The sequence below is a fragment of the Papaver somniferum genome, unplaced genomic scaffold (genome assembly GCF_003573695.1).
Source record: "Papaver somniferum cultivar HN1 unplaced genomic scaffold, ASM357369v1 unplaced-scaffold_115, whole genome shotgun sequence".
Classification (NCBI taxonomy): domain Eukaryota; kingdom Viridiplantae; phylum Streptophyta; class Magnoliopsida; order Ranunculales; family Papaveraceae; genus Papaver; species Papaver somniferum.
Genome location: NW_020620492.1, coordinates 1,919,302 through 1,936,084, shown reverse-complemented (window position 1 = coordinate 1,936,084; position 16,783 = coordinate 1,919,302). Strand labels below are relative to the sequence as shown.

General features: G+C 35.0%; 2 long non-coding RNA genes across 9 annotated transcripts; both read right to left on the bottom strand.

Moving 5' to 3' along the window:
• Positions 1-816: 816 nt before the first annotated feature.
• LOC113329027 lies at positions 817-2,783 on the bottom strand. 2 transcript variants are annotated; one of them, XR_003349705.1, is made up of 4 exons: positions 2,460-2,783; positions 2,320-2,367; positions 1,996-2,067; positions 817-1,763 (listed from the first exon to the last, which is right to left on the bottom strand). It is a non-coding gene; the product is annotated as an uncharacterized LOC113329027 (long non-coding RNA). The 2 variants fall into 2 exon arrangements; XR_003349704.1 differs by having other exon boundaries at positions 817-1,748.
• Positions 2,784-3,863: 1,080 nt separating this feature from the next.
• On the bottom strand, positions 3,864-10,866 carry LOC113328993. 7 transcript variants are annotated; one of them, XR_003349679.1, is made up of 13 exons: positions 10,677-10,866; positions 9,594-9,772; positions 8,879-9,038; positions 8,646-8,765; positions 7,972-8,079; positions 6,753-7,599; positions 5,712-5,805; positions 5,558-5,619; positions 5,105-5,152; positions 4,755-4,956; positions 4,560-4,633; positions 4,347-4,420; positions 3,864-4,096 (listed from the first exon to the last, which is right to left on the bottom strand). It is a non-coding gene; the product is annotated as an uncharacterized LOC113328993 (long non-coding RNA). The 7 variants fall into 7 exon arrangements; XR_003349677.1 differs by having other exon boundaries at positions 6,753-6,883; XR_003349681.1 differs by having other exon boundaries at positions 6,753-6,883; positions 8,666-8,765.
• Between the last annotated feature and the right edge of the window lie 5,917 nt (positions 10,867-16,783).

Genomic DNA, 16,783 nt, shown 5'->3' with positions numbered 1-16,783 from the left:
AATTCCTTTGGTTCGTATTCCAAACAGTAAAGGAACAATAAATCTGTTCGGTAACAACTTTTTTCAAACAAGGTGATATGAGTTTGACAAAGGCTCTTCTGTTAAACCAATAAACTCCTTTGTTGGGTCCTTAGATCAATCTCTCAAAAACTACCGAAGCAATTATTAGACTTATGCAATCAATAATGTTAATCACAAAGAAGTGTATTGATGCTAATCTACTCAACTAATCAATCACGATTATCACAATGGATAAACTGATTATAGTTGGACACCTTTCCAGCCGAATCAAGTATTTTGCACACCAAAGATTATGAACCCAAAAAGTCTTCTTGTCTTCAAACCTTCCTTGATCTTGAAATCTACAAAAAATTTTGTGTGTTTGACACTGGTTTGAATTTATGATGGTGGATTGAAAAATGTCTCCCACTATTCATAGATCTTCGCTTGAACATTCTGAGTTACCATAGGGTTCCAAGTTATTTTTGCTGGTTGATTTTGAAAATTCATTTCCATTATGGCTACAGGAAAAATGGAACAACATTCGAAAACCACTTGATTTAACAACTTGTTATTTTGTATGGTGAACGACTGAAGTGGTCGAGTTTATGGGTTTTTGTTAAAGAACGAGAAGAAATAATCTTATATGTACATGTGGCAACGAAATATTATAATGGCCTTGTTAGTAAATAAATGAATGTCTGATATGAAGTTGGTCATTTCCATATTTAATTAATACCCATAACTGTCAACGCGGTCAATTACGGTCCTGGGACCCAAACTATAATATTAAACTTTCTAGGACCCAAACGCAGTACTGGTCATTTTTGTGGGACCAAAAGTAAAAATATCCCTTTTTGAAATTACATAAAACCAAATAACATGGAAAAGACTAACAAGGGTTTTAATTCTACAAGTGAGAAAAATGATGTTCCAAAGGATATCTTGATCATTCCCCGTATCGGCTTGTTAATCACTGATTGTATATCCCTGAATTATCACATCAATAAGATTACGATGTCTCTTCAATTGAAATTCCAAAGAACATACCTTTGTCTCATCCTCCAGAGAAGAAGTTGTATCAAAATCCATCTGGCATCCCATTAATTCTCCTTCACTGCACCAAATCTGGGATTAAAACAGAGCGAAGGCGTTACGAATCAGGGTTGTGACGACCACTGCCTGTTTAAAAGGACGTATTATAATTTTTTGTAACGTCAATAGAGTCGTTATAAATTTAGTGTTGTAACGGCGTTAGAACAAAAGGGAGACGTTACGATTTGGCATGTGGTAATAGCTGAGAGCCGTTACGAAATTTTCGCAACTACAGGGTCATAAGAAGTTTCATCCGGTACGATTTTTCAACGTTGAGTCGCAGTAAATTTTTTGCAGGAAATAAGACGTATTTTTTATAACCTGCATCCACCTTTCATGACATACATCATCAAAATTCAACAATCAATTCATATCACATTCAACAATTAATTCACATCACATATTCAACCAAATACATGCCAAAAAATAACAAAAATTCTTCTAGTTAGAATTTTTCTTTTGTTAAGTACATAAATTCTTGTAAGTACCAATTTTTTTGTTAAGTATCAAATTCTAAGGGAATATATAGGAACTAAGTTCCAAATTTCTAATGGAATACGTAGAAACTTACTAACTTCCTATGTAGAAACTTACAAAACTTGCGCTGCTTTATTCTCCACCCTTTCGATTAGAAAACGCATCATTCAAAGAACCTGCGAACATAAAGACTGTATACTTAGATGTCAGAAGCAAGAAAAAACTGTAAGAGATGACAAACACAATAAAATGTATACTTAGATGTTGAAATTAATTGAGATAGAACACCCAGGTCTAGAAATCTTAAGTATACAACAATAGTTTTCGCAACACAAATAAAAATTAGGGCCTTATATTAGGTCCTTATAAGGAGTTGATATTCGGAAACTGAACCAACTCTTAGAGCAAGGAAGTTTTACTTACAAGGTAAGCGGATGCACTAGATCAGCAACAGAAGATGGCACATGTCCTGAAAAATTATTGCTCAAAAGATCACTGCAATCAAAACATAAATAAGTTAGCTTAGAGAAACTTTCCTGGGAGAAAACAAAAACTACCCAGGCTCTTTAGACTTGCTATATGTGAAGTTAACAAGACTTGCTACGGCAGGAGAAGGAAATCCGAAAAGACGGTTTCCTTTGAGAAAATTTAGCTCTCTAATGCCAGACAGCAATGGTGTGACTTCATGAATCTAATATCTTCAATTTCCAACAAACAAGGCAATAAAATGAAAATCACAAATTATACCTGTCCAGTAAGTTCTTCGTGTATAGTAAGGCCCACACTTCCAATTCTCTGCACATTTTGCACTTGCGTAATATACAAATTTGCATCAATAATAAATCAAGGACAACTGACATAAAAATAACGAAGGGATATCGACATACTTGGCACCAATTGAATCCATTGTGCAGCTAAAGGTCTTATTATCTTCTCCTATACCAGCAATGACAGGATAGGCTGGTAGAAATGTGGACCAAACCTACGAAAACAACAAATAGACATTGTTTCCAGTACATAATCTTCACTTGTAAACCCTAAAATTCAACTTCACATAATGTAAACCCTATATACTTCACTTGTAAACCCTAAAATTCAACTTCACATAATGTAAACCCAACCAGTAGCGTTGCTATGTTCTCATTAATTACAACAACGTGTGTACAGATATTTCAGAGGTGTAGCTAAATCTTGAGAGAAATACAAATACAATTAAGAAATAAATCCTGAATATCAAACCTTTTCTCGTAGAGAATAGCAGAAACAAGACTGGAAACGTTTCAGGTTTCATGTCACTCTCTTCTCTAAGTTGATATAACTTGTGTTGGGAGATAAGTCTTCGATGCCTTCAAAATACAACAAAACAACACACCTGGTCCACCATCACCACCACCCCCCCCCCCCCCCCCCCCCCCCCCCCCCACCCCCCCCCCCCCCCACCCCCACCACCACCACCCCACCCCCCAGATTGTGTCCCAATATGACACGCACATTCACATGTAAGCTGAGCTATCTCTTTCTGTAAAATGGAATCAATTTGTATCTACATAAGACATACTAAAACAAAATGGCGAAGGTATAACTTTAGGGTACCTTTGGGAAATTCACGTCAAAAAAAGCCATCAAGACAATTGTTGAGGAACAAACAAATGCTTCTGAACTTGTTAATCCAGATCCTATATGTGTACTGTTATTAACCTGGTTTCAGCAAAATTGAACTGTTTTAAAAATAGCATGTAATTATCAGAAGTGCGGGGAAAACCTGTAGGCACTGTTCCATGTACTAGAACATTGAGACCAATTAAACCAAATCAAGGATTTCCTCATGGAAATAAAGTGTTACCGAAAAATACAAGCTAATTTCCCTAACAAAAAAAATAGTTATCGATAGGGCGTTAAATAATGTGTTAGAATTTTGCCTAACTCTTTTAGTCCATTATGGAAATTAAATAGCCTAACACTTGATTTTCATTACAAGATTTATCCTAACTATTAACATCTTACCCTTGATATTTACTTTCTAACGTAGAAATTGTGTTATAATTTTGGCCAACACTTTATATAACTATCAACATCTCCATTAAGCAAATGACATGTGTCTTTATGTTTCATAATTCTGCAACACAGTATGTCCGTTGGAGAGTGTCAGAAAGATGGCAGTTTCAGGTGACACGACATGCAATTCGCCGGTCACCAGAAAGTTTCAGGTGACCGGTACCTGATAAGGTCCGTTCACCTGATTATAAATATTACTTTTGAACATGCTACCATCCATCCATAAACACTTGAAGTAATCAAGAAAAAAGGATTGAACACAGGAAAACCGCATGTATCACGTAATCATAATCAAGGAGCACAGAATACTCCCTTAAGTTTACATTGAAGAACGGATGCAAAAATTACAAATTAACAACTTCAAGTATTTTACAGAAAAGTGGCTGCTCGAAATGAAAGCAGGGGGCCTGGATTGTTGTTGGAAGGATGTCGGTTTCCTTCGACATTTCCCCATATCTTGCAACACAACCTGTAGCAAGAAGCAAAAAACAGTTGGTTAATTCACACATGAAACATTGAGCAAAACCTTACAAGTTGAATATGGCTTGAGCCAAATAGGCTCATTCTGGAAAATAATTCAACAACACAACATTTGGGAACTATAAATCGATTTCCTCATCCAGAAAACAAGAGATATTGCTCTCAGAATGACTAGCTTGTTCAACTGAAGCACACGAGATACATCTTTCATAATTGAAGATGAAAAATAGAACTCAAACCTTAGAAAGTAAATTGGCACGGTAGAAGTAGAAGTAATAGAAGGAACTGTGAGTAATGGTTCCTTATTAATCAACTGAAAAGTCAACAAGAAACATAATCAGATCATATTCTACCGACTAACAGCAAACGAGCACTGAGACTCCACAATTTGAATAATGAAACAGAAAAAAAGAACTAGAAATGATGTTTCACTATATTGATTGTGATACTACCTGCTGCTGCTTTTCTTATACCTTCTTTATTTACTTGTGGGGTTGGGTTGTAGATAGGTATGCAATTTACTAACCTGTTAGTCATTTACACAAAATGAGATCGACAGATACAGAGACAAGGAATTGAACACCATATCTAAAACTAAAAGAGATGAGAGAAACACAAACTGGATTTGAATCAGTCAGGAATCTTACCTGAAGTGGTTGGGATGGTTCAATTTAGAAACCACAGAGATGAAACTGATAGATTGTCCAAGCAAGCAACCCACTTGTCGTTGCCACAACCAGAAAAGGAAGTAGCCTAACTACGTCATTACAGAGAGGAATTGCCACAATCCAATTGTTGCCACAACCCAAAACAATTCAATGCTATCACAACAATAACACTGACTAGAATCTGCAGCACACACGAGATATTGCTTTTAGAATGACTAGCTTATTCAACTGAAGCACTTGATAATAGAAAAGTTAAATCCATAAAAATTGATCTCCATAAATGAATGATATACAAAAATACTGAAGACAATACAAATACAGGGCCTTACCTGTCAGCATTGGTTAGGTCTTCCAGTTGTATGTGTTTCATCATTCATCTGAAATATCAACAAGAAAAAACATCAAAACCATCATTAAACCACAAACAAAGCTTAACAAACACAAATCCTATAAATTTAAAATAGATATAGCAGACTTGTATTTGCTTAAATCTAGGAGGCCAATGATTAATGGCATTTATCTACATAAGTTAGTTCATCCAAAATCTTCCCTGCTCACCACCTTCTTGTGTTTCAAGTTGAATTTATCTGGTTTCAGAGAGGGGGGTTAGAGAGCCTAAGTAGAAGATCAGAGTACTTATTTTCTACTTCACAATTCAAACACACATATCAACCATAGGTCCACAGAGATAGCATTCATTCCACAAATGCTTAAAGATGATAAGATTTAAAGATTTTACTCAAAATCCAGAGAAACCAGAAACAAGTCTGAGTTGTAATAACCTTAAAAATCATCTTCCTCACCCACAAGAAATTTTCCCCCAAATCTCCCCACAAGATAACATCTGCATCATTCAACAAACCAAATTAACACCTACAATTCTAATTGGCTATGGGAACAGTTAAGACCACTGATGCTAATGGTAAAACAAATTACCAGAAAATACCAATTCCTTGATGTCGATGCTTTGAGTTGTTGAGGAAATAACCTAAAACGGAAACCCATCTTTAGGCCCTTTACATGGTGAAATCTGCATAATACACTCTCAAACAGTTCAGAATCATGAAATAATCGTTATCCACCAGGGAAAAAACAAAATAAACTACGAAAGAACAGGTTAACCTATACAGATTTAAGAGAAGATCACACAAACCCTAGATTTTGCTTCAATCAGTGAGTTTAAGTTCTTAATAACGCCCAAAGTTCAGATCCAATGCCATGTATGTCATCACTGCTTTACATACTTGTAGTTCATGTTAAGTAGACTTCGATTTGGAAATTTTGTTACGAAGAGAGGGTTTTGGAGTAGAGGCAGAGTTAGAGAGGAGAACAGACGGAGAACGAGAAAAGAAAGAAGAGAAAGGGGGAAGTGAGATGAGAAATCACCTTTACGTTTTTGTATAAAATATTTTGGACGGTTGAGATCAATTTTCATACGGATTGTGGAGATATCTGACGGTGGAAAGCTGGTTCTGGATACTCACACAGATTGAGAAAGTGTGTTTCTTTTCAAGACAAAGTGTGTTTCTTCTCAACCTTGGTCGAGACAAAAATCTAAGGAATACATATAAATCGGAATAAATTTGGATATTGTTATCTACCTTCGACTAAATATAAATCCGAAGAATATATAAAATTGAATTAAAAGAAATAAAAATCAAATCGATGATTGATATTCACCTTCGATTAAACAAAATTTCAAATGCTAGTGACGAAAGATTAAGGGTTGCGGTAAAGATTCAGACTTTGTGGAAGAGGTCATTAAGGATATAAGACAGACACTGGTAGGTTTAGTGCTCCATAGTAGAATTTGACTTAGTAGAAGGAAACACTGAGGATAATATGAACAACATCGGTAGGTTTATGATTCTGATAAAGATTTATATGATTAGCTACCATTGCACCACAAGTTCATGAGTTACGTGAACCACCTAAAGTCACAAGATTTATATGATTAGCTAGCGAAAGTGTCAATACCTTTGCAGTGGTGGTAGTTTGCGGTTGCAATAAGTCTTCTTTCACATGAGAAGTATGCCCATGTTCTGTTTTAAGAAAAGCTCGAATCATCTCAGATGTCACACCATGAGCTAAAGCTTCCTCTGAAATCTCTGTGAAGATAGAAAAGTTGAACGTACAATAGAAAAAAAGAAAAAATAAGTGAAAGAAGGCGCTCAAAATAGCGCTGAAGTAACATAAACGTTACAAAGTTAAATGGACCCACAACATATTTTTGGCAAGGCCTATCCAAGCTCCTTGCCTTGTGTCCTCACAGAAACAAAACGAGAAACTCATAAAAAGTGAAAGACCAAAAAGAAATCGGCAGAGAAACTCTAAATTGGATACCTGGATACCATTACACCACAAGTTCGGGTTATCTATGTTCTGTATGTGGGCTTCAACATTTCTAAGGATTTCAAATAAAGTTATACAAATAGAGGTTGCGGAAAGTAGAAAAATGGAGCAATACTCGTGCACATAAACTGTTATTTCAAACTGAGATGAAGACCAATGATTATAAATTCAATATATTAATCTTCTATGCTAACATGTTCGTTGTGGTAATTGAGATGTTTAGAGAAATGAATACTTACATAGTGACAGAATATGATGACCTGATTTTCATGTATTGCTGAACATGGTATCAAGATAGACCACACAAAAACCTCACAGAAATTGAAATTTTTCAATAAATCCACCTCAATTGATGAAGAGAACCCACGCTGACCTCAAGAAAGCTTACCACATTTTACGATGCAATAAATAGAAGTGCAGAACCCATACCGGCCTCAAGCAAGCTTACCACCAAACAAGCCCCATTCCTAACCTTAATCAAACTAACATTTTATATCATCTGCTATCCCCACTTTAAAGTCTAGAAAGATCATTTAGTTTGTTATCCTTACTTTAAATTCTAGAACAATCATTTAGCACAGAGGTCGGAAGGGATATATGAAACAGTAAAAGGAATTCTACAAGAATCTATGGACCTAGACAAATAACAGTCATTAAGTGCTATTTCCCAAAGAATATCGTCCAGCATCCTGGATACGAGTATATCAAACCTACTTGTAGGTTTAAAGTTTATAAAAATACGTAGAGAATGTGAAACTAAAATGTGCATTGTATTAAGATGATGGCCTTTTAACCTAAATAAATATCACAAGCTAAACAGAGAACTGGAGAAATAATGTTGCACCTTTGATTTCTTCAACCTGGATTTGTTCTGCACACCAAGAGTCATCCTACTTTGAAGGGAATCAATGACCTTCTTCGCATCGCGGAAGACATCAATGTCAACAAGATCCTGTAGGAGAATTCTGGTAAGTATCTTCAACAGAAAATGTAAATGAGAAGCAATGTGTTACTTTCTCTATATACAAAACCTAAAGAATGATAAAAGCAAAATAAAACCTCCAGAAGTACCACGTTCAGAAACCTCCTTTTTGCTAACTCAAATTTTCAGTTGCGCAAAATGTTAACGATACAATTACATTGTGGCTATCCTTGTCTTCTTGGAGGCATAAAAATTATTTTGGTGAAATTATGATTGGTTCATTCTATAATACGATGCACATACAAAAGTAAATAGAAATGACAAAAGAATCTAAGAAAAATTAGTATTGGTTCATGCTATGCTCTCTGGAATTGTGCCGCTACAGAACACTGTGGTGTTGACTTTTAATGTTACCCAACCTCATCTAAGATAAGAACTGTACTATGGAAATCATCAAACCAGAGCCTTGGAAACACAATAAATATGAAAACATATAATAAAGAACGTGGGCGCACTTCAGGTCTCTCGAGAACAAATTGCAATACCAACACTAGAATACGATAATGTTATATGCACGCCGAAATTACAATTCATACCATAAGATTAATGCTTATACCCATGCTTTCGTCCGTTGTGTCCTTCAGCAGCATCCAAAGCGTACAACCAACACTAGTGTCATCAATCAGAAGTTATTCGAGAGCACAACCGTCCAGCAACTGACTACCACCAGTATTTAGAAGAAATGAAAAATATAATCTTCTAAGTGTGAAGAAAATAAATAAATTTAAGATATGGAATGAAAACATAGTAAAAGTAGACGAAAAATTACCAGGTTTTACTTGCTGCAGGCATTCAGCATTTATAATCTGAACCGTTTCATTAGTCAAAGCACAGTGAAGGAACATAAGGTCACTTGCTGCAAGCAAGTCGTTAAGTGTATCCGTTCTTCTTGCAGTAGGAGGTAAACTAACATGTGCCCTTCCTTTTCCCTACACAAGATATATACAGTAGTATAGCACACAATCAGTATGAAGCTCGTTAAACGAAAAGTAATACGCCCTTAATTAGATGTGAAATAGAACTAAACACAAGAAAATGATGAAGTAAACCAAAATCGTCGAGGAGTCCACAGCACCTAGTGAGAGAGTTCTATAAAGGTTAAGTAAGATTTGACATTTGACAAAACTTAACAGAACAACTATAGTAATGCTATTCCAGTCTCTAATTATCATAAAAGACCTAGAATTGGCTCCACAACTCTTCAATTTCTCACTGTATGTAAGAAACACATTATTGAATAAAATTCACTTGATTGAAAACAAATTCGACAAAAATTTTCTACCTAATACACCACAATCCAATAGAAGACTACCTAACTTTCCCATATAGACTTTCCTAATTCATTTTTTTTTTGGGCCTACCAAATTTCAATGTTACTCATTATGTTGCATCATCCAATTGTCATAGAACTCTGAGCAGTGAGAACTGCAAAACTAATTTTAAAGAAAATGAAGAGAAAAAAGAGGCAGGATTTTTTTTATTACCTTAACGAGAGTGCTATCGTCTAACTGGACTGCATCACTAATTTTCAGATCTATTTCTTTTGCGGAGTATATTTCCTCAAAAGTTGTAGTAGCAGTTATACTTCGAATGCCCTTGGAAAGAACCTCCTCAGATAAAATAGCAAAGGCTTTAGCCACTCGCGTATTTGACATACGAGTTCCTAGTTAACAACAAAAACAGGTTTTAGAGCATGATAAGTTGGTAAGAAAATCTAACACTAAACCAAGATGAATAGAACAAGGAAGGAGAAGCAACAAAACTCTAGAAAAAAGTACTGACTTCTGATTCGATCACTACTTCTTTTTTTTGTTCATTATCCTATTTTACAGAAAAGATTGGAAATTTATTATTTGGGATTCAATGCTCAAACCCGGATCAGGAAAACATAATATTACCATTCCCAAAAATGCCAATTTGCATACAAGTTAGGCTAACACTTCATCACTGGGATCAAAAACATGGTATTAAAATTTCATCTATCAATAGTACGAAACAAAAATCTATTTGAGATGGCAGTTCTACAAAGGTAAAACTAGAACCAGATCAAATTCACCTCAAACATTATTTTACCTCCCAACACCGGCTAGGTTGATCAATAAATTTTCAATCAATTGATTATTGAAAGCAAACATATTTAGGGCAATATCATGTATTAGGTTAATTAATGTGAATCCAGTTTATAAACCCAATGTTACAATAACCCAGATTCCACCTAATTCACATACTAGTAGAATAAAATCTGAGCTCAACAATAGAAACCCAGATTGCTATCACCATCCTAAAGCAACAAAAAAAGAAGAAAATACAAAAGAAACCCAACCAGTACTGCTATTTGGTCATTCAGAGCAATTTTTCTAGCAAAATTAGGTAAGACTGAGCACTCTATTTCCTTATTTTGTTCATCTTAAACCATAACCGCCGCCGCAAACAGAAAAAACCAAGAAATTCAACAATCATAAACCCCCAATTTTAAAAATACCTGATTGTTTAAGCCCTAGGTTCATAATTGAAGAACTGTAATAACAGTAATCGAAGAAGAGGAAAAAGAAGAAGAGAAATCATACCAGCAACAATAACCAACGAATTTCACCAGAAATTGATGAGTAAAGAGAAATCATAAGAATGAGATGGGGTTTTCTTTAATTAGAGTTTGTTTCGAAGAAGGATCATTTGAGTTTGATTGGGTTTTTCTCTTCCTATGGTTTCAATCTGAGCAGAAGAAGGAGATGGAATAACTTCCAAGTCTATATTGTGTTCGACTGTTGACTTTGGTTCTGTCGTCCGTGGCTAAGATATATATGGACTGAAATTTTGGATTCCGAAAATATTTGTTCCGGGTTTAGATTAATGCAGAGTTCTAGCCCCATTATTTGGTTCCAGATAAAGACTTGTAAAATCTTAAAATTCTATTTTGCATTTTATAAATTTCAATAATAAATCATTGTTAACTATGTAGTGTGTTATTAATAAAAATGATGAAGAGTTATAAACATAGGGTTGATTTTAGTAGACATCTAATTTTGGGTAGGAATAGTTATAATAGTGATTTAGTAGAAAATGTATTAGGTATGTCTAACTAATGATCTCACACTTCGAGTAATTTTTCAGTTTTTATGAATTAATTCCTAATTATGGTAATTATTGCTTAAATTACTAACACCTTACAAGGATTACTAGATTAATAACGAGTGATTTGAGTTACCAAAATAAAATTATAAAATTCATGGAATCCTTTGTACCTGCAGACACATTGTACACAGGAAATTCAGCATTTGTTGCCATCATCTCAGGAAAAGAGTCCATTCTTAACCACAAATAATATAGTGTCCTCCCTTGTGATTCTTCAAATCCATGTCCCCCAAGTAACCCATCGTTATTTACTTTTATTAAAATACACAATGTAAACGGGCACAAAAAACGATACTAATACACATCCATAAGATATATTGTTTGGGATTCATAAAACTGACACAATGGTTCATTACACAATCATCTGCAAACAACAGAAAAAACTATGATGACTCAATTGGTCAATCAAACAAGCAATACTAGCAGAACTTCAATGTTGTTCGGGATATATAGGGTAAACATAGAAATTAGAATGTGTTGATATATAAACGGTGGAAGCTATATATATGGGATTCTCCTGCACATTTTAATCTTAGCGATGGAGGTCAGTGTTTCGTATGTGACTACAGAAATGCAAGCATATATGTTATACAAATGACAATGCATAAGCTTTGAGATGCTAAGTTACAACCTCTTTCCCCCTTGTTAGTTAGGACTATCGTTTAGGAATTAGCTAACAGTGTAAAGTCAAATTATATTCCAAAAAATCAAAAACGATGTTCTGCGGGTTAGGCCTGGCACTTTGTTCGATTTAAGCTCTAGCTGGCGAGGTAGACACCTAAAGCTGGCGGACAAATTAGGCGAGTGTCCCACACCTCTAGTTTCGAAAGTGGTCCCTTCGTAGGCTCTTGAGTGGTTATGGCCAAGTCAATTAGAAAGCCTTTCCTAAGATCCAGGGTCCGGCTTTGCAACTTACCCAAGTCAATCTGCAAAAAATCCGTACAACGAGAGCCACTTAAATAGAAGCAAAGACTCTCAAAGAGCACGAGAAGGTCATTCTACTGAGCCCATGTTGATTCCGTTCAATTTGTTGTCCGAGAGATTCTCCAGCAACTTAATACTTAATCCATTTGGAAGTTCGTGGACCATGATCGTACGGTCGTAACACCAGCATTCTTGTATAATAATTCAACGATACATGTAGAAGAAGCAAAATTACTAGCATAAACGAGCGTCCGACACTCAAATCCCCTCGTATATGCTAGTGGGAGCAACTATATTAGGCTTCTCTTAAATATAGTCCACGCTTTTATTAACCATAGTCCATTTAATTTTGGTCAATATATTTTTACTAAAATTTGAAATTTGACCTTTTTTATTATTATTCATAGCCCATAAACTAGGTTAGCAAATCAGTGAGAGAGTGAGTTAGTGAGTCAGTGAATCATTAAGGAACGTCTATAAAAAACGTTTTTAGTTTTTTTTTTTTCTTTTCGGTTTTTTCTTCTTCTTTCGTATTAGAATTTTATACATGAGAAAAAAATTTAACCTTTAGAACCCTAGTTGTTACTAGATACAAAGTTCATAAAATTATTATTCAAATATTTGTTATTAAAATGGAAGAAAATCCATCAAGTTCTCACCTAAAACCCTAGAAAAATCAATTGAAAACTAAAGGGAAGATCATGGTGGTACCAACAATTCTAGTAATACCTTGATTTCTTATAATGAGGTAATACTACAAATCTTTTATGATCTTATTATTTAATTACATGTTGTATATGTAATTATTGATTGTACTATTTTTTTATGAATGTATCTTGATTTACGTAATGAAATTGTATTTGTAATTATTGATTGTACTATATTTTTATGATTATATCTTGATTTACATAACATCGGCTTACATGAACATCGTCGTAGTCCATATATCAAGCATTTGGTGTATCATGTTTCCAGAACTGCATTGGATTTTATTTCAAGGGAAATCAAGAGTTTGAGCAAGAGAGACCCGGGACGTTGTCAACATTTAATTCGCAAAACCCATGGGTTTCCCTGTGCTTGTGAGATATCTAAATCATATCGCTTGGTCAAACACTTCAGCTCGATTGTATTGATGAACATTGGAAAAATCTCTCATTAGTACCGGTGCATAAGAAGGTGGTGGGAAATGTAGATTGGGAATCAATTGTTGAAAAAATCAAAAGTAGGTATAAAGGATCTACACAAGAGCAGCGTCAAGAAATGTTGGATAACTTACATGAGATAGCAGACCCAAGATCAACACTAATGCAAGAACCCAAAGAGAGTTTTGTAGTAAAGGGTCGTCCTTGTGAAAGTGCCTTCATGACCAAGACTCAAAAATCGAAGAACAAATCATACACGAGATATTCGTCCTATTGGGAGAGAATTCTTGGTTCAAAATCTAAAAAGTCGAAGAATGTTCAAATCGCGACTTGCATGTCCCACAAATGGGTGGAGAGGAAAGTTATAAAAAAGTAACTAACGCTCTTAAATACACTTACAATATTACGGAAAAAGATTACTGAATGAACTTGCCTGAGATGGGATATATTTTTTCTTCAGCATTCAACTGTATATTTACAGTCATTTCAGACAAAGGGAACAATTGCTTCTTACCCTTGGCTACCGGCCCCCTAGATATGTCAAGAATGTATCAATTTTCTATGTCGATAATCAACATTTTGCGAAGGCAATCCTCAAACGAGGAGCTCCCTTTCCACCGGTGTATCCCGGATGGGAAACTGTATGCAAAGAAGAAGCACTTTTGTGGACTCCTCATTAGAGCTAGCACTATGGTGCTAGCTATCCCTTCCCTATCCCTTAAATGTAGGGAAGGGATGGCACTTGAAAGGCAATCTTGCTATGGTGCCCCCTCATCCATTCCCTACACGAGACGCGTACTCAGTACCCGTATGAATAGTGCCAAACGGATACTCAGTACGCGTATTTTTTTTCGTTTTTTTTCATGAGAAAATATTTATCTAGGTAAAAATATGTTAGAATAAAAAAAATATATCAAATAGGTAAAAAAACGAGTATTAGTAAAAAAAAGAGTGAAAAAGGGAAGTTTTAAGGTAAAAGTTTAAAAACCAGAAAAAAATACGTAAAGTGAAAAAATAAACGGGTACTCAGTACCCGTGTGATATCCCTTCCCTACAAGGGTGATCAGATATGATCACTCTTGAGGAATCCCTCCAATATCCCTTCCCTACACTGATTTTGGGAGACCAGAGTAGATGGATTTTGAGGGATGGAGAGGGATAGGGAAGGAATATCTCTCTCCATAATGCTAGGTCTTATTAAAGAATGCATCAAGGATGGAATGAACTTGTCCCACCACAGGTCCAAGATGGCCATATTGAAACCATAGACCTTAACTTAGATTTATGTCTTTCTGATTAGAGTCCTATTATGATTCAAGTATTAAATTTTTTTGTTGAGATTCTTTAAAAGTTTTAGTTTTTCGGTATTATAAGGTTGTTTAATTTTGATCTTTTTTGTATTACATGTTTTAACTTTAATCTCGTTTTAATCCTTTTTTCCCTGACTTGGAAAATTCACGGACAATCTAATGGCCGAGAATTCACTGAATTTCCACACACCAGAACCACTGTGAAAAAACTCCCTGACTTGAAAAATTCACTGACACTTTAATGGCCGAGAATTCACTGAATTCCCATACACAAGACCCACTGTGAAAAAAAAACTCCCTGACTCAGACAATTCACGATCACTCTGGTGGACGAGAATTCACTGATTTCCTATACACCAGACCCACAGTGAAAAAAAAAATTCCCTGACTTGAGAATTCACGGACACTCTGGTGGACGAGAATTCACTGAATTCCCATACACCAGACCCACCGTGAAAAAAAAATTCCCTGATAAATACATCTTCAGTAGAACTACCAAACCAAAACATCCAAGACATATAATGTTATATGTTACGACTTCAAATGCAAACTTGGTTAACATTAAGTGAAAAATGAAGATTCTTAATGTACTCTAAATGAAAATTTAGAGTAGAATTCTTAACAATGAAGATTCTTAATGAAAAAACATAATATGACTAAACAATGAAGATTCTTAATGCAAAAACATAAAAATAACTAAACGAGTTACTTCTTGTGTTTCTTCTTGTTTTTGTCTTCATCCTTCAACAAATTAATGACAGGGATATCATCTTCGAAATTAGAAAAAAGATGTGAGCTTTGAGGGTTATCATAATTTTTGAGCATCGAGATTAAACGAGCTTTTTTTGAAGGGCTAATTGGCTCATCTTCAGCTTCAGAGCACTCTACAAAATTCAAAATAATTCCCATGTTTCGTTTCTGCACATAAAGAAAATCAAAATAAGTAGGCGACAATAATGAATATATCCCACACAAAAGTTGGTACCTAAATAGTGGAATAGGGTTAACTAAAGCCTGGCACATGCAGTCAAGAGATGGATAGTATAAATAGATTGCTTCTTCTTCCTCGACCTAATATGTACTTCCATGCCCGTTCTGGACTGCTTGCTAGAACTCCAACCATCCCATGCTCTTATTCAAGAAGAGCTGGCCCAATGATTATAAAATATTAAACAAAACAAAATTAAATCCGTGAAAATTATATGGGATTTTTAACAAACTGCCACACTTGCAAATCCCGATTCAAGAAAATGTCACCGTTTTTTTCAGAGTTAATTAAATGCCACAACCGTTAAATATTCCGTCAGGGCCTACCAAACCGGTCTATATGCGTTGATCAAGTCAAGAAAATATGTTATCATTCCCTATTTACCCTTCATAATCCTTAAAGACTTGTGAATCACTAATTAGGAGAACGCGGAACAAAGAATCTGAGAGAGGAGAAAAGCAGCAGCTGCTGCTATTATTGCCGAGAACTAGGTCGAGAAAAAAACAGAGAAATTGAGAGATGATATCGAGTAGAAAATGAAGATGGATATGAGAATTAGATCTGTTGAGATTGTGAAGGTTCAAATTGAGGATTTGTTTTAAAATTGGAGGTGTTCTTGGTGATTCAAATGAACATTTGGAGTTGATGTTGTTGTCGATCTCTAGAAATGGAAGATGAAGAAGAATTGATAGGGTACAATGATGAAATTGAACTGAGCTACAGTCATGGATAATTGAGAATAAATTGAACATTGGGTTTGATTTGCCGATAGAGATCAAGATATTGATCTGATGGATGTTGTGATGATTGTGGGTTTGAATCAAATCGAGAATTGGTTAGAATTTTGTGATGAAGCAAGAACATTGATGAGATGGTATCAAAATCAGTTTTGTGAAACCTACATATAGGATTTGTCAAAATTCTTTCTTAAAGTTTTGGGAAATAATTTTAGGGTTCGTCAAAGTTATGTTTAATTCACTAGAATTCAAGTTGTTTTAAGAATAGGGTTTAGCTTGATTTTCATTTTTTTCCAGTTTCGTATGTTAATTAGGGTTTCTAATTGTTTTTTACTGTAAATTGTTTTGATTATGATGGTTGTCGTGATGAAGCAGTATTGGTGGCTGATACTGGTGGTGATGCCATGGCTTGTTGTGAATTGAATTTGCAGGTGTTTCGAT